We start from the raw sequence: 18,972 nt of genomic DNA, 5'->3' as shown, positions 1-18,972 counted from the left end.
CTGTTTGGGTATGGGGTGCCCATGGGCCGTGGTCCTTCAGAGGTGTCCCTGGCCTGGTGTGGGGCCCACACCCTCAGGGGTGTACCTGCCCTACTCAGGGGTGACCTCCAGCCTTCTGGGGGTGTCCCTGCCCTGCTTGGGGATGACCTCATCCCTCTGGGGATCCCTCCTCTGTCAGGGAGCACCTCCTTCTGAAAGCGTGTCTCCGGCCATATCACCAGTGATGCTGCCTTACCCGTGTATCCTTCAGTTTGTTTCCTTTTCTTTCTCAAAACATGTCCCTTCCTCACATGTGTCCTGCTCCAGTGGCTACTTTCCTTAGCTATGGCTGGGCAGAGGTGTGAAGAGGTGTAGTTCTGAGGTGCTCACCATGATGTCGAAGCCAGCAAGACCTGGTGGCGACCAGCCGCGGGCCTCCTCCATACGGGGCCCTGCAGCCTCCGGGTACACCCAGCAGAACTTTAGGAAACATTTCCTAACTTACCAGTTCTTGGCTTTGCACCTTAAATATATTTTTTGTAAATACAGGGCTTGCTATAAATCTGTTTTCAGAGCATCTGAATATGAAGCCATGTAGACAGGTATGTTATTTGGAATTGGGTTCTGCTGAGCAGAAGTGCTTTCACACAGTGGCGCTTTGTGTTGTGGTGACGGGCCAAGACACCTCACGAGCAGGTGTGTGCTAATTAAGCTTGACGTGATTAAAAGTCCCTGAAAAATCTGAAGACGATTCATTACAAAAAAAAATCTGAAGACATTATGTTACAGGAATTTGAGTTGCTTTTTCCTGGTTGGGGTCTTTCTTGCTACCAATAACCTGTTGAATAACTTGAGCTGAGAGCAGTGTAAGTGAGCACACCCAGACACCTGAGTCCTGGAGAAGGCATTTGGGTTTGGTACGTTTGGTAGAGACCTAACTCTTTGATTCTCCTTGTGTTTTGCTACTGCATGGAATTTTGCTTTACCAGATTTTCTATGCTTTTTTGCAAAAATCACAGTTAAAGTTTTGAGAAGAAAAAGAGAAATGAAATATCCTTTCCAATATTTTCTGATTCTGGGACTGAAAAGCTGCTACAGCTTAATTTATCCCTTTAAACATTAGGCACTGTTATTTGAAAATGTGAGAAGTAGGATGGCAGTGTCCAACAAAAGCATGGGTTTTGCTAGGAATGTGAGAATACAGAACTGGCAGAAGCAGGGATGAATATTATAATATTTTTATCCTGCAACTTTATGTTGATTTTTAAACACAGTTCTAATGAAAATAGTATCCTCGCTTATAGCTGAACTGCCGTCCGCTCCCTTTGTGCAAAACACCAATTGATATAAGTGAGTTATGCCAGCAAGAAATAAAGATAGAATATGTTATTTGAAATCCATGCTTGTCAGATAAAAGGGGGAATAAATTATTATGTACCTTTGAAAAAAAAATACATTAAAAATACAAACAGTGAAGAGAAAAGCATTGGGTGAAGAAATACAGTTAAAAGAGCACATCTGTTTTAAATTCTTATTTGGGGCGAGAAAGTCCCCACATATGTTTTTATTTTAAATTTGCATGTGTGTTGTTATCCTTGTGTTAACTATTAGGTAAATAAAAGTATTGAGAATCCATTTTTCAGTGAAGTTTGGTTAGGAGTATTTGTACACATTGTGAGAGAGATAATTTGAAAGCTAATTGAAGCTTTGTGAGGAACCAATTCCCTGCAGGTCCCTTAGTTTAAAATACCTGTCTTTTGTGTACTAGTGTTGACCAAAGGCATTTATTTATTTTGGAAATGAAATAATTTTACCCTTCAGTTTGCATTTTTGACATGTCTTGCTGAAGTACAGCATAACACAGAACCATGTCACAGCTCCAGCTGTAACAAGAACTGAACTGTAGATGAAAACACATTTGGTTTTGGTTAATGAGGTACATATATTTAGTCTTGATTGGTTCAGATAGTGATTTTCAATATACTCTTTTAAATTTAATAAGTTTTCTACTGAATAGATAGGGGATCTCACGCTAATAAACCTAGCCATTTGAGCATAAGTAGGAGTGAAATTCCAGTGCCATTGAAATCTGTGCTAAAAAGTCTACCAGTTTCCTTCAGTGGAACTTGTGTTTTACCTCACAGCCATTGTAAGGGTCTCCCAATCTTGGTCTGCACTTTTATAAAGATATGTGGTGAAAAAGTATATACTATTTCATGTTGCATGATCCCTGACATTAGAAAAACTACTTGCATGAGGGTCTAGAACCATCCTGTTCTGATTTTGTCATCAAATAAAAGTGCGTAAATTCGAAGCCTTGACCTTTTCAAGGTCAGCAAGAGAGACTGGAGAATTTATCCCACCTGGGATCTGATTCATCCTCTGCAGGTGATGCTGGAGGAAGCTTCCTTGTACAACGTGCAGGTGGGAGAAGCCAGACCATGGAGCTGCCCATTACTTCTGTGCTTCTCTGGAGAGCTCAAGGGGGCATTGATCGGCTCTGTCTCAGGCACTCTGAGGAACAGTCACTGGAATATCACAGAACAGGAGTCAAGGTGGGACTTTTGAAATTACTCCCCAAGCAACTGGCCAGCATGAGCTCACCTCCTGATATAAACTAGGAGAGCACACAGGAGAGAAGGAATTTTAACTCTGTGTTTTGCAGAAGCTAGAATTGCATTGGGCACTGGGCTTTGAATGAAAATAACTCCATGGACTCATGCTCTCTTCTTCACTGTAGAAAAGTTAGTGATTCAGTATCATTACCTCTGCCACTTTATTACTCCAAGAAAGAGTTATAAAAAGAAGCTATAGAGTCATTAGAGAACTCTATTAAAACCATCGCTGTTCCTCGAACTGCTGCAGGAAAAAAAGAAGGCTTTTGGACCAAAGATTTCTCTCCAAGATTTTTACCCTCTGTAGAGACGAAGAAGGCTAAAAAAGAAATCCCTGTCTGTAGTTCTTGCCAAATAGGCATGGCTTCAGTGTTTGGAGAATCCCTCTTGGGAGATCAGTAATGGTTTGATGTAGAAAGATTTATGGGCACTTAAAACTTATAATGAAACTGTTATCTTTGCTCTCTCTCCTCTTTCTAAATCATATAAAGTCAGGTGGTATGTACTCACAGTAGTATTAATAACTGTCAAGTCAGATATAAAGCAAAAAATATTCCTGACCTGGGTAAAAATTAGAGCTGAGGATGAAAACTGTCAGTGAAGAAGTTTTTTTTGTGTTGTCTCCAATAGTAAGGTGCTGCTCTTGCAAGTAATTCTCTATAAGAAGATCTTGTGCCAAGTCTCATTAACTTCAGCAGGAGCTTCGTGAGAGCCTGGGGATCCTGCCTTTCAGAGCAATTATGTGACTGGAGGCTGAGATGGAGAAAGAGCATTGTATGTTGGAGGGCACGGTGGGGGAGCTGCTGGCAGAGGGAAGTAAGCAGGGAAGAAGTGAAGGGGGAGATAGAAAGGTAGTAATGCCATTACCATCAGAAGATCTTTCTTGGGTTAAAATCCCCCTGAAATGCTGTTATTTTTTTCTAAAATATAGCCTTAATAATCCTGGATTGCCAGGGATCAATCCTGTCTCCACTGAGGGCGCTGAAGCCTGATGGTTGGTTTTACAAACCAGGGGTTTCAGCCCCTATCAGGTCATTCACATATGTGCATTTCTGACTCGCACAAGGTTGCCAGAGTATTGCAGGGTTGGTTTATATCCTCCCTTATTTCTATGCTAAGATGGAAACATTTTGAAACCCAATTCAGAAAAGTGAAATTCTGAAAGAAAACACAGAAGTTCCTGTTAAATACTCTGGAGCTTGTGTAGGATTATAAAAAATCTCCAAGCTGGCTTGAAAAGTGTGGGAGACTGAGGATAGATCACCCTATCTGTTTTTAGACTTTTTCCACCATTAGCTATCAAAAATTGCTGCTGGTGGTAATCATTGCAACTGATGCTCTTAAGAGTGGAAATTCAGTTTGTCAGACTGAGGTATCCAGAGAGAGAAGATGAGAATATACATTGAAACCCACGGTTTCCCTTTTCTCCATGTATTTACTCATCAAGGCAAAATTGTTCTTCTTTACTTCATTTTCTCCTACCTTATTTAAGATCCTTAATTAGAAAGTTGGTTTGCTTAGTGTTGGGACTGCCCTGCTAGCCTCATCCTGAGCCCAGTCCTACATTCTGTTCCACAGAGGCCAGGACCATCCATGCCAGAGAAGGTTTCATGAATTGTTGAGATCGGTGTTGCTAAAAAAGCTGTCTTTAGCTATGTACATTTCTTCTTTCCTTTCACCCCTTTTTTATTAAGGTTTTGCTGATGTGGCATAGTTTGTGTGCTTGTCATTAGTAATAATTAAAAAATAGTATCTACAAGTTTGAAAAGGCTGACTGAAAACAGGAGTATATGGGGTTTTTGTGCATTCAGAGTTAATATGTATATTCCCCACCGCTCCCCCCCCCCCCCCCCCCCCCCCCCCCCGTGGCTAAACACTTTTAACCTTCTTTCCTAAATCTTATTCTGTGCTCCATATGTATGAGAACTCATTTTGAACACTTACTGTTAATTTTGATGATTGGTGTAAAAGAGGAGCATGGAATCCAGGTCAGTTGGATTGAATCCATGGGAAAATGCCCCTAAAAATTAATTTATGGTGGATGGGATTGATGCTGAAAAGGCTGACTTAATTTGTTTCATTATGTTTGGAGAATGAAGCTGAAGGCTTGACAGCACCAAACTGAGGTGGGCACAGCAAAGCCCAGTTCTTGGCAATCTTCACTCCCAGGTTTGGCCATGCATCTCTTTAATGATAGGTAATGTGCTGTTCTTTGGCAGCTCCTGAACAAAATCCTGAATTGATTTTGCACCCAGGGGAGAGTACAAATCATCAGCGCGATGCTGTTGATGGGTGTTTATTTTTCAGAAACTTCAGTAGTGCAAAGAAATAGTTCTGGAATGTAGGCTGAAGGGAGGGACAGGAGAAAAGGGGTAGCTGGAGTAGGAAAAGAGGCAGTTTCTTACCACTGTGTCCAAGGAAGAATGGAGACTGAGGGCTGAAGAGTGGGTACTACTTAACCTGTGGAAAGCGTGCGTCCTTAGCAGGGATTTGTCCTTCCACATACACTGTACCTGTTTAGTGCTTAGCGTGCGACTGTCTGCTGATAATAAAAGGATGTCAGCAAATTAATTTCTGTTTGAGATAATCTTTAAGCTTCTAAGTGGCATAATTTCTTTTTTTATGCCTTCATTAGATCAAGTACAAAGTACGTTTTTTTATTTAACTTTAATGTCAGAATAGCTCTCAAATACGTTATTGGGAGAACTTTTTTCATGAGCAGAAGCATTAAGTGCTGCCCCTTCTGATTTGGCTAATGAAGGGAATGACTAATGAAGTGAGAATGTGAGAGTTCACACATAATTTCATTCTATTTGAATTTGAAAATGCTGAGCTGCAAAAGTGCTAAGAATTTCCATTTGTGGAAGAAAGAGGAAGATGACTATTAGAACACAGCTCCTACTTCAAACCTATTGCAACGATTTTCATTAGCATTGCTACTTTTGTTGTAGGAAAGCGTAGAGCTGAAAATATTTTTCTATTTTAGACAAAGGCAGCTGTGTTTCTGACTCAGTGAATGCTGGTGCTGTCTATGTCTTCATATGTGATTTTGACACTCTAGATCTATCAAAAGAAAAACTGAGGGTTTGGCATCTAAATAACGATGGGAATCTACCTCCTTTGTCATCAAAACTCAATTTTGGGAAAAAGGAATTTTCTTTAAAAATAACATGTTTAAGTCTATTTATAGATTCAGCCAAATTTCAGAACTAAAGGCATGTGCAACTGCTAGCACCTTGTGGTACAGCAGACAGCAATGCTGTAAACTGCTATTACCCATGCAAATGGTGTTTCCATATCAAACATGGAGAAGTCTTTGGCCACTTAGGCGTTTACAAGCACACAACGTGTGCATGTTTATGACTATGCAACGGTAAATGGACTTTGGCCGCGGAAATGTTGTCAATAAAGTGCAAAACCATCGGTGTATACATAAGCGCATTCCCTGCTTATTAGCGACCTGCTATAAACCCCTGTTGACATAGCTATTGGTTGTGCGTAATCATCGTGCGCATTTTTAACTATCACATTAAGATTCCCAGGTTCTTGTAAAATCAGTCACTACAGTATTTTCTTTTTTTATTAATACCTGTGTGTATGAGGTGTCTGACAGAGTTATTATCCACTTTGGTGATGAAAAACTCCTGCCGAGGTCCAGGAGAACAGGATTGTAAAGACCAGCATGATGTCTGTCTTATAAAGCGCTCATTCTTCTGACTGACCATCTGTGTGTGAAAAAGGACTGCTATTACGCAGCAGTAGTTTTGTTGAGTTTGGCCTTGATTTCTTTTTTCCAGGCTCTGCCTAGCAGAAAGGGAGGGAGAGAAGGGAAAAAGTGAATTTCATTGGGGAATGGAGGAGGTGGGGGTGGAGGGAAGGAGGGCTGAAAGCTTAAAAAATGAGTGACTGGTAGAAGAGTACAGTAAAGTCAGTGAATAATTTTACTGTCCTGGTCTAGCAGCTTGGGAATGTGCCATGCTAAACAATAACATCTTCCAAGCGAGAAAGGCAGAGAGGGAGGGGAAACTTAGGGTGAAGCATGGGGAGGGGACTGGAGGCAAGAGGGGGATTGGATCCTTGAGTACAGTCATTGCCAGTCCTTGGATCAGCTACTTTTTATTTTTCTTAATTTTTTTTCGTTAAATATTTGACACTGAGTCAATGCCCAGGATATAAAAATCTGTACTAGCCTGTTACCATTGCCTGACAACTGACATTACAGGTAGGCTACTGGCTTCAGATTTTGCCCACATAAATTAAATCATTATTGTTTCTTTGGAGCCTTATGGACCTCACTTTTCTAAAATCATCATATGGCACACAAGATCTAGAGGCAGGGCTCCAGGAAAGATGTAGGGCTGCCATGTAACTTGGTCTGGATCTTTTTAAATTTTCTTACCATCTGCCTACTGAAAATGTTATCCAGGGCCTTTTGAAGGCTTCATAGATTTATCCATGTTTACCAAATGTCTAATAGGCACTAATAGCTTATCAACTGAGACACCTCCTGCCAGTTTCTCTTAGCCAGGACTACAGTGCACATCTGGGATTTCGGCACAGAGGGCATCTTGATCAGTGTGCTGAGCTGCTAGAAAAAATTAAAGTAACTATGCTTGCACTGTGCAGTTACTGGGTGCCTTGGCAAGAAGTATGCTGCTTTGGGAAGCTTTGGGTAAACCTTATGGAGCGTGTCCTGCTCTGTTCCAGGCCGTTTTCTATGCCCAGTTAGCAACAGTGGCATGCTGCAGGAGTTTTGGTTTCATGTGTGCCATGCAGGATAGAGGAGGCTTTCAGGGCACGGTGGCCCAGAACAAAGGGGCTGTCAGTTCGCTGTTGGAGAAGCCTTCTTGCCCTGACAGAGATGGTATATGAGGCTTGGGCAGTGGCCACCCACAGCCTGGGTTTGGGCTCACATGAATACAATTTTTGTGGTATCTTGCAGACATCTGGTTTGGAGGAAACTGATGCTGTGACTGAATGTGGCCCTCAGTTCTTAGTTTAATTAAAAGTTAAACTGCAACAGGTCTGATGCACCATCTGGTGAGAAGATGTACTGTGTGTGCCTGGTTATACATGTGTGGTGTGCCCCTCCTCTTCCCCCAGCGCCAACACACCGGGACAGCGACATCGAACTGCTGCTGGAGCCGCAGGGGGTTTCATGCTTAAGCCTGCCTTTCATCAGTGGCTGAACAGGCCCCATGAGACACATTTCTCTGGAAAAGGTGCAGCAAACATGAGTTTCAGCTGCCAGATTGACTAGCAGGTTTTTCTGGAGGATATGAAACTGTAGCAGGCTCTGGGTTTGGCATGCAGGAGGATGGATGGAACTAAAAACCTGAGAACATTGCTGGGATATTGGATAATTTCAGGCATTTGAGCCAACGGTGATAGGAGGCAAATCCTGGATCAACACTGAACTGGTGTGAAAAAAACCTGGAAATCAAAAAGCCAAACAAGAAAAATATAAAAGAGATAGGAAGCTAAGCTTCCTATGTCAGTTTTTTTCTTAAAGAGATAACATGTATCATAGCATTGATGGAGACCTAGCAAGGAGGTGAGAGAGAGACGTGTTGCTTTACTAACTCATAACCCATGTCAGTTAAGAGGTATTTCATGCTTTTATGAGGATGGATTTGGCAAGCCTCCAAGAAATGGGTGAAAGTCATGTAGAAAACACTTCCCCAATTAGCTAGAACATCACAATGATGTAATTGAAGGACTGGCAATCACAGGAGGGGGAAGTTACTGACAAAAATCTGTTCCATGTTACCTGATCCTGATCTAAAAATGGGGATAAGCAGTAAAAGGACAGGATTTGCTAATGACACAAAACTATTCAGGAACATCTGAACTCAAATCAATCCCGGGGAGCTGCAGATGCTATTAGGATGCTGAATGGCTGAATCTTGTTTCTCAGATTATTTTCTAACCTTAATAAATGAAGAGTGAAGAAACTAGCTAAAATTCTATATATGCCATGAGTAGCAGGAATATATAGCTATTAGTAAATTCTATATATGCCATGAGTAGCAGGAAACAGCTATTCCCATCTGGGGGAAGCACCTGAGGTGTCATTATGGCTAGCTCTGGCAACATCACTTCAAAACAATGGCAGAGCCAGCTAGAATGCTAGGAGTTGGTAGGAAGGGAATAGAAATCAAAGTATAGAGCATCATGCCACAGAGCATTCACACCTAGTCTTCTATGTGAAACTCTGGAAATACTGTAATTTAAAAATCCCAAAGATTTTAAGAAGAAACGGAGAAATAGATCATAAGGATGCTATGGAATGAATTCTACATGACAAAGAGCTTGATGGACTTCCTGTGCTGTAAAAAAGTGACTGTGGGGGAAAGACGATCATTATATTTAAAAGCAGCAAGGGTGAATGAAGGATAGAGGAAGTGAATAAGGAGCTATTTCTCTATTCATTTTCTAACTAAACAGAACTACAAACACTCACTGAAATTCTCATAGCTGATTTTAAACAAGCAAAAGGAAGGGCGATGAAGTCATGGACCTCATTGCCACAGGATGTTGTCTTGGACAAAAGCATAAGCAGGTTCAGAAAAGGATTAGGCAAATTAAATGAGGATGCGTTCATGAGTCTCTAATAAACATGGTGGTGCAGGTGAGAACTCTCAGTTCAGGTAGTCTCTAAGCTGGTAGCTGAATGGATACAGCAGGGAAAGGATTGCTCTGTATATACCCCTTTTCTTATAGCTGTTATTAGACCAGACTACATAGACCTTTGTTTGGCTCCGTATGGCAGTACCAGGTTATGAAATACACTTTTTTTCCTACTTTGTAGCATAAGAAGTGACTGCTTGTCAGCCCGGTACAAATGGCAGAACACATCGCCGGATGAATGGGGAGGGTGTTTCTGGAGGGTGTTTTGTGAGGAGGTGGGCCCTGCACAGTGTGCTAGGAGAACAGCACTTGTGGCAAGGGTGCCCATGTTCCTTTCTGGCTTTACAAGTGAAGGGGATGATGGAAAGTACTACAAGGCAATGTGCTCTTCATTTGGTACAGAGCATCTGTCTTCGTCCCAAAGGTGATTGAAAACACATTTTTACAACAGAGAAAATGAATGGCCACAGTTAATTTGGTAGACGTGAATCTGCTCTGGGAAAGTGAACAACTGCTGATCAGAGGGTCACGTTCTTGCTGATAGCGTGGCTGCTGATTTTTTTCCATATCGGTGTCAAAGAGGGAAAACAGCAGCTCCTATGCCAATGAGAGGTCTATCTGTTGTGAGTGTCAGCACTTTGTAAACTACTTCACTGTACTCCCTGCCTCTTCTCTTTACCTCTTAGCCACTGCTTTAATAAATATTTTAGATGAAGAGATATTCTCTGCAAGACCTAAATATGCTGTGTAGATGTACTGTAAATGTGTAGGAGAACAGAACCCCTTTTACCATCTGTTCTGGCTTCCACTCACAAAAATCTGCTGATAAAAATGAGTAGGATAGACTGAGAGAAGTCAGGTGAAAAAGTTAACGTGGTCTCATTCAGACATAAAAGCTGATATTAAAAAAAAATAATCACCAAAACACTTGATAAGAAATCTATGTGAGCAGACTGATTTTTAGAGTGTAACTTAAATGAGTTGTGCTGAGGGTCTGCAATACTTAATTTACGTTAAGAGTATTTTTACTTTTTTTTTTTTTCACTTCTCATTTTTGTCCAGAAGTGGAAGTGCAGGAAATCCCTCAAGAAAGGCAGTTCTGGAGGTTTCCAGCTCATTTTGGGGCTCTAGAGATTCAGATAGTTTGGGTAAACCTGTGAACTTTTGGATGTTTATCTGAACTGAACCTGAACTCTAAATCTTCTAGGGTTCATCCAGTTAAGTCAAAGGGAGGAAGGCCTGTAATGATAATTCTAATGTTCTTTTCTCATTCAGCCATGGATATGACCCTCCTCAGCCTCCTGAGAATTTCTATGTGCTGCATTAAACAAAGAGAAAGTTAAATAACGTGTATCATATATGCACAATTAAACATTGTACGCACCATTACAGTCAGCTGCTATACATCCCAGTTGGCAGTGGCTGCCTTTGTAGGAAGATTTAGCTAGAAAGCAGATGACTGTTTCCAACCTGACATTGTCTCTAATTACATCTTTCATGTCAGACAGAGATAACTTGCGAAAAAACACTAGAAACAAAATTACTGAGCTGTAGTAAGCAAAGCAATAAAAATAAAAGAAAGCTCATTAAATAAACACATACATGAATATGTAGTGTTCATTCTGTCAAGTTTTTAGACGTAAATGTAGTAACTTATTCCTTGTGTGACCTTGTAGTCACAGCATCTGAGTTCTTGATGTTTATCTATGGAGACCTCTGGGAAACAGGGGAGCAGTTTATAATCTCTATTCTATAGAAAAGAATTTTCTATACTACAAAGATAACATCACAGCCTTTCTGATGTCAAAGACAAAGCACTGGCTGATTTTTTCTTGCTGCAAGATTTTACTAGTAGAAGTTAATGTAAGAAATGCACAGCAGAGTGAAGAATGGCATCAAGATTTCCATCTACTTTGTCAAACTATCCACACATACCCCATCATCCACCACAGTTATCACTGGGTCAAATTTGTACTCATGTATTACATGTAAGGAAGCCGTGATTTGTTCCCTGGGGGTTCTTCAGCTTGAAAACACCCAGAAGTGCTACCCTGACCTAGCTCTCATACCTTCTCTCTTTTTGAGACTGCATCAGGGACGACAGTGCTCTTGCAGACATTAACAAACAGGTGTGGTGAAAACATAGGGCCTGTATTAACAGTATCTTTCCAGGTGCAAGAAAATTAATGGCTAGAAAAATGCATAACTAAATGCCCTTTGTTGAACCTGCAGATGAGTGATTTGGTAGCAAGTCTGAAGAAGCAGTGTGCTTCATTGTTGAGGTTTGGAAACGTGATGCCTTCTGTTCCTGTCACCTGCCTTTGGCACCTAGGTGAGCACCACCATTAGGAGCCTTTGGTGCCCTGTCCAGTTTGTGGAAGGAGGGCTAGTGACCGTGTTGGTAGATCTGGCTCACTTTCTGGTGGTGCTTAGAGTTACAAGGGATAAATCTAAAACTTACTTCCCAAATGTCTTCCCAAGGCATACTTCTAATGTTTATGGAATCACTATGACTGTGTTACCACAGCAGCAACCATTTATGCCTTTGGAGCTGCTGCCACTGCAGGGGAAAATCGGAAGAGCTCATTTTATTTTCAGAGGAATTTGAAAACCATCAGTGCTCAGTTTGAGCTCCTGGGTTTTCCACAGATCTTGGCATTCTGCAGGGGTATGCTGCTCTCATCAGCTTCTCTATGTGGGAGCAGCTGCATGTTGAGACCCCTTCAGAACCGTAAGGACTGCTCTCAGGTCCTTCAGTCACATGAGATCTGAGTTGCAAAGTTCAGACTGGGCTTGTTCACAGATTTTTGACAGGACTCTCAAACAAATTCTGGTTAATTTATACTTTTGAACAGGAACTCTGTGGGATTTAGTAATTTTGTGGGATTTAGTAATTTTGTGGGATTTAGTAATTTTGTGGGATTTCCAGATTTTTTGAAATTTGGCTAGCTTTCTGTTTTCTTTTTTTGTGTGGATCCATGCAGGCATGACGTTCATAGAAAGGAAGCTATGAAAGCTGTAGCTTAAGGAATGATTTTCATCAGTCCCTGTGAATGGGGTCTTCCAGTCTGACATATATTGCACACCTTACTTCACATTGCACTCAGTCTTTCTAAAATACCATCTCCTGGAGAGTATGCTTGAATAAAACAAATCTAAACTCATCCAGCTTCTAGGAACATCCTATTGGAAAAATTTGTTTGTTCCCCCGGCCTAATGAAACCAATGCAATGGAGTACTAAGCAGGAGAAAGATATTAATGAACAAATCCTCTAGAGGCTTAGGAGAAATGCCCATGCCAGCAGGATGCAGGAATGCCTCCTAGACATACTTAACCTGGTATGTGCAACTGTGTTTACACAGCAAATCAAAGATTAGTTTCTTTACACAAGGTCCAAGGAGATCTGAACCAGGGGAATTATACTTACTTGAAGGATACAGCATAGGGAACTTCTTATGATCAAAGATAGCTTTGGGGCCTTTCCCAGAGATCAAACTCTTAGCCTCAGCTTGAGATATAGGTATAAAATTGATTCAAATGCTCACTGTCTAAACCTTTTTAGTTTATTTAAATATACATTGTTCCTCTGTTTTTGTCCTAGTGTTGTTAATATTTATTTTGCCATCCAAGGAATGGTTATGACTTTCTTTTGAAACCAGAGTATTGGGTGCAAGCTTACAAAATTGAATACTTGCGGGAATATTTAGATGTGAGTCTTGCAATATCTTTTATTCTGAAAATGTTTTACAGAGAAGTCTCCCTGAAAGCAGGTCACCGTCAGCAGTAAGATTCTAGCACTGATGTAGCTTTATCTCAGACAGAGAGAGAAAAGCCAGGCAATAAAACAGGATTATCAGTGGAAATGAAAACATTCAAAGGAGTGAAGCATAAGTATAAACAGTCTCTCTCACATGCCCTCAAAAGAGGATCTTTCAACTGAGGCTTCAGATAAGGAAACGTTTCCACTAGAGATGCAATTAGGAGAAATAATTGGGCCAGTTGAACTCTGGGTCGTTGACCCTGGACCTCATTGTGACTTAGGTCTGATTCTGCCCTGAGCAGGAATAGGCCAGGGAACGTGACTATAACGCTATCTTTGTGGAGCTAAGATTCATCCCTTTCTGAGTCTGAATGCCACAAGTTAAAGCACTGACTCTTAATATTGCCAGACAGTGGGGAAATGAAGATCCAGATCTGGACGGGGATCTATGCAGCATGGTTTGGATCCCCATTATCCCTAGGGCACTGTAGCATGCTATAACACTTTTACTTTCCCTTGTTGCACTTACTTATTTGTGAGTCATGCAATTCTGTCAGCTCACAGCTCAGTTTCTTCTCTCCTGATGAAGTCTGAGAATGGTGATTAACGTCTTATGTTTTGTTGTGCCATGAGTTGCCATGGGAATGAGCACGAGGTTGCAAATCTAATGAAGTATCCTATCTTATGGAACAAAGAGCAGGAAGTGGTGACAATGTAGGCAAGAAGCCTTATGTGAAAGTCTCTTGTCTGAGATCAGTTTAGGTGAGCCTGGCTGTCCTGGTACTTCCTATCTTGTCTTTTAGCACATCAGGAAATCTTATTAGAACTTGCTTTTGTCAGGAATTACTTAAATATGGCATTTACAGCCTAATTTCCTATGTGCTTTTTAAAATAATGGCTGTGAAATTCTTGTTGTTTACTGACTGGAAGTTTTTTACTTGCAGAAAAAGGAAGAAAATATACCTAAAAGCAAAAATATATGGAGCAAAAATTCAAGAACTGCTGAGAAAAATGCCAACACCCTCCTTTCTAGCTGAGGATGCAGTGCTCTGCAGTGGGTGTACTGGGAGGAGTGTAAAACCACAGCAATATTAGAGGGATACTTTCATTGCTAAACTGTCGAAACAGCTGCTAATCTGCAGTGTAGGGACTTCCCAGGGCAGGGATTGTATCTTGACCTTTGTGTTTTATAGCCAGTGGTCCTCACTTCCTTCACCTCTAATACGCTTCAAAATTATACAGGATTTTGCAGACTGGAAGAAACATCTCACGCTGCACAAAGTTATTAGAAAGGGTGGTACAATCTCTGAACAGCTAGTATTATTGTTTCCTAGTCAGTGACACTGCCAAGTGTGAGGAAGCTGAAGTCTTCCTGTACAAGTATTTCCCATAATTTGCACCTTAATTTCCACCATGCTAAGTAAAATCACTTCCTGTCCAGGTGTGGGCTTTTTTTTTTTTCCCTCTTTGGGCATGTGAAAAGACTGGAAAATCATACGGATAATGCAGTTGCTCAGTGTTGTCCTTTTCCAGAACTCTGGTCCACACGGCGTGCAGGATTGTGCTGGGAATTCCCCCCTCGTGCTTGAGCCCTGCCTGCAATTTATAGGAGAGGGATGGAAGTCCTGACATTTGGAACACAGCAAGGCCTATTGCTTATTTCCCAGTAGAATTTTTGACTTAAAAGATTTAGTTGCTTTTCTATATTAAATGGAGTGAATACTTCAGTGTTTTTGACTCAAGGTCCATCAACATATCTTCATGTTTTGTCAAGGGGCCCAGCTGCCAATTTGCAGTGGAAGTGCTGTTAGCAGTGGTGGTAATCCAGCATGGTGGTCTAAGAAAAGAATAGGAGCCAGACATTTGTGTTTGGGCTCCAGTTTTCTTTCTTGTATTTGGCTACAGTCACCAAAATCAAAGCTTTAAAAGAAGTCTCTAGTTTGTGATAAACAAGATGGTCACCCCAGAATCAGGATCCTCCCTGCTTTTGAAAATGCTGTCTCTTACCTGTGTACGTGTTTCTTGATCTGTCGACTCTCAATGATGCTGTATTTCTTAGAACAGACGTGGCTGTTTGGTAGATATTTGCAGTGCAATGGTTAGATCTAAGAAAATAAGTGTGTGAATAAAAGGCTAGGTTTTTGGTTTTGGTCTGTAATTGCAAACTGAGAATAGAGTAGGAAAATCATACAAAACTGGATTATATATTTGAGACTTTAATCTCTGCCATTAAATCTCCATCTCTCACTATCATTTTCTCTCCTTCATGCACACACGTCCCTGGGCCTCATACGCTCTGCTCTGGCTCCTGGCTCATCCCTGCTGTCACCACAGTGGCATTTGGCAGTCCCTGAGGTGAGAGAGGGAGCTAAAAGTGTGCTGTGTGGTGTCCTGCAGCTCTGCCTTGATACGAAACACATTTCCTACCTCCAGGACGCTTTTTCATGTCTTCCTTTCCTGAGTGTTCCCTCTTCCTCTACCCCCACAGGACAGCACTCCCTTTCCTTTAAGAAAAGTTTTATATTCAGATTACTAATTTTAACCTGATTATTGTTTGTGAAGCAAATAATTGGAAGAAGTCAGTTATTGGTTAATAGTGCTTTAGTGGTAAATCAGTTCCAGCAGCTTGCTGTGCTGCTGCTAGCATGAGTCCGCGTGCTTCTCAGCTAGAAGCTCTCGTCTCTCTCCTCCCCTCTCTCCCTCTCTGAGATCCTTTGCTAGGTCCATATGGTGTTGGGGATGTAAGCACTTCAGAGGAGCATTTCAATATACAGTTATGATTCCAATTTTTGGCATCAGCTTTTTATTACAAGTTGTTGCCTGGCTGGAGGCGTGAGAGACTGGGAGCAGGGAGGGTTCTCGACCATGTGTGAAGCAAGGAGACAGCAGGCAGCAGTAGCAGAAATAATACAATAACTTTTCTCTGGAGCATGAAAATGGGGTCTGGAGCAATCCCCTTGGCCTCTAATCTCTTGCTAATCTGTAGCTGTCACTAGCTCTGGGGTTTATAGCAGGGACCATGACAGTGTTTCTGGGAGGAAGGGTCAAGATTTCAACCACAATAAAAGTTGTAGCTCAAGTTAGTAGCATGTATAGTGTTTTGGTCTGGTATAAAAAAGGGTGCGTAAAGTATGAAATCCATATCTCTGTTTTAAAATAAGACCTGTTCTAGGTACTGGTGCTCATTTTCTACATTGTCTTGGGTTTGATTTTCATGTAGGTCTAAAAATGTAATGAAAATATAAGCAGATGTGTTTCTATGATAATACAGAATAAGCTCCTCATATACAGCAATTTGGTTTGCATTTTATATTAGGCAGAAGTTGATACTTATAAATAAGATCACTAAATGCAACCATATTTCCAAACAGACCCAGTAACAATTGTAAGAGATTGTGTGAAATTATTAGTGAATGAGAGACTCAACATAATATGCTCTGATTAGCAATTACAAAACCTAGAGATGCAAAGTTAAAACTAAACTCAAAAAGGAACGAAAAGATGTCAGGGACAGATATGCTCAGCTTTAGGGTCTGTCCTGAAGTGATCTTGTGTAGTAGCCTCATGATACCAGACATTATTACCATGCACACAATACCACACACAGCAATCCCTAACAAAGTGCTCATGTACCATGGTCGATGGGAAAACCAGAAACCAAGAAACCAGACATTCCCCAGGGCACAAAGGGTGCAAAAGCATCAGACTGTCTTAGCATGGAACCAGGTCTCATCCAGCTGAAATTATGAACTCTAGTCCAACACCAGCCCTACTAAGCATAACCTGGTCACTTTTTGATTATGTGGGTCCCTGTGTACCATGTTCCCTTGTGCTCTGGGTTATGCTGGGCTTATAAAATTAATAAGAACCAGAGCAGTCTTCTTGAGCACCTGAGGGAAAGAGCGCGGGTATGCCCTGAGGAGGTGACTGAGAGCTGGATTTGCTGGGCTGTAGCATGGTGAAGCAGCTGGATGGTGGCTCTGGAGGGGCAGTACTGGAAATCGGAGGTTCCCAGTGAGGTGCAGGTTCTAGGTGTGTGTGGGTTTTCTGTCTTACTTTCAGGTGCTTTTGCCTCCTCACAAACTATTCAGGGAGCCAAGGTGCCTAAATGAGGGTTTGAGATCCCACTTCGGAGTCAGGAGTGAGGTGGACTGCATGATCCTGTGTACTCCAATTGCCTGTAAGAGAAAGCTTTGTGGTCTGTTAAATCTTGGATGAGTTTAGGGCCTTCCTGAAAGTAGTTAGGGAACAAATGAGTGTACAGAGTCCTTCTGAAGGAGAAAAGAATGAGAGTATTCCACAGAGACATATTAAAGTCAATCCAAAGCAAACTGATGACTTTACAACCCTCAAGCAAAGTGCCCCGGATCATTTGTTTTGTGCAACAGGATCGTGTATGAAATATGAAAATGTGTACATGACCTTCTTTTAAACTGCTGTGATTTATTGCTGCCAGAACCACGAGGGAATCAAGATGAGCTTATGAAGAAATCAACATTATGTGGGATTGCAAAATGATGCTAGGTCTGACGAATCTTTTCTGAAACCCTTTAACCACAAGAAATCTGCTGCTTTACTCAGATGTTGCAGAATGGAGATGTCATCCACTCTGATTCCAAAAAGCCTTAGGTCTCTAAATGATTTTCAGGAAGGTGATGTTTGCCTTTTTTTAGTATTAGTGTTTGTGTTCCATGCAATCTTCTGCATGCCCATGCTGAGAAACTTGAATGATGCTGGGTTTATTTTCTTTGGCAGCATAAAACAACCCAATTTACTTTTTTCAGATTATTCAGTAACATTTTTTTTCCTTCCTCTGCTAAACACACTTTAGTTTAAAAAATACTATGTGCTTTCATATTTATAATTTGATGTGTGATTCTCCTGTTTTCTCCACCCTTCTCAATACCTTTGTTCTGCAGCTGCTATCTTCAGGTGATAGTTCTGAAGCAGGCAGAGGAACAGTGGGGAGAACCACAAATCTCAGCTTGAGGTAAGTCTGGTCTGACTCACCATTACTTTGTGATTGTGTATGACAGACAGGGATTTCTTTTTCCTAATTTTTTTTTAAAAAATTAGAAAAACTTTGTTCTCAGACAAGGTTAATCATTTTAGTCAAAGTTTCCAATCTTCTGATGAAAAATCAGATCCTGTAATGTTTATTATTATTGCCATGTGTTATTGTTACTGCCATCACTTTCAGTTAAACCTGTGAGTTTGTTTTGCTTTTATTTTCAGATGAAAGTTTTTGCCTTGGGACCTTAATTTGAAAGTGATTTTTTTAGTTTGGGTCTGGTTTGGTAACATACTGTCCTTCAACAGGGATGAAATCAGCTCAGGAGGTGCTTGGTTCAAGTGTCAGGATTTCAGGACTGGCCTTAGAGTAGAGGAGCTGCTTGACAGGTCATGCTTTGTTTCCTTTCCCTCTGCTTCTACCTTCTCCTTGTGTGAATGGAACAGTTGGTACCAAGGAGCTGATGTCCACGTGAAATGCATTTCAGATGCTCTACCTTGAACTGTTCCTAAACTGGTCCTGTAGGTTGCATACCTGTAACTTGTTGGAGTGCAGTAGGTGTGCTGCTGGAGTGGGTCTTCCAATTTAGTTTCATAATCCATCTTGTGAGCCCTAAGGCTGTTTGAAGTGCAAACCAAAGCATGGTAAGATGATGAGGACATTTTCTTCAAAAGCTTGCTCCTGATTTGAAACAGAAAGCTAGTGTAATCACACTTCCTTTATTTCTTTGCTCAGTGATTCCTGACATATTATCCTCTATGTGAATATCCTTGCATGGTCAAATCTTCAGAAATGCAGCTGTGATCTCATGCAAACTTAAGCATTATGGGCCTTTATACAGTAAAAAAGAAAAAAAATAAGCTAGTATTACAAGAAGTCCTGTGGGATGTGCATTAAAACTGTGTGAATTGTTGTCCTCCCTGTGCTTCAGGTCATTTATGTGCCATCTGGAGCAAGTTCTTGTGTGAAATTTTTA

At 41.1% G+C, this 18,972-nt stretch overlaps 1 long non-coding RNA gene across 1 annotated transcript in view; it reads left to right on the top strand.

Annotated features, from left to right (window-relative positions):
* Positions 1–2,155: 2,155 nt before the first annotated feature.
* LOC129737321 (uncharacterized) overlaps positions 2,156–18,972 on the top strand; it is a 96,839-nt gene continuing 80,022 nt past the window's right edge. Inside the window, exons 1-2 of the long non-coding RNA XR_008735042.1 lie at positions 2,156–2,534; positions 17,905–17,975. This is a non-coding gene — a long non-coding RNA (uncharacterized LOC129737321). The remainder of the gene's footprint in view (positions 2,535–17,904; positions 17,976–18,972) is intronic.

Source organism: Falco cherrug, chromosome 13 (genome assembly GCF_023634085.1).
Source record: "Falco cherrug isolate bFalChe1 chromosome 13, bFalChe1.pri, whole genome shotgun sequence".
Classification (NCBI taxonomy): Eukaryota; Metazoa; Chordata; class Aves; order Falconiformes; family Falconidae; genus Falco; species Falco cherrug.
Note: the sequence above shows the minus strand (reverse complement) of the source record. Positions and strands in the feature narration are given on the sequence as shown.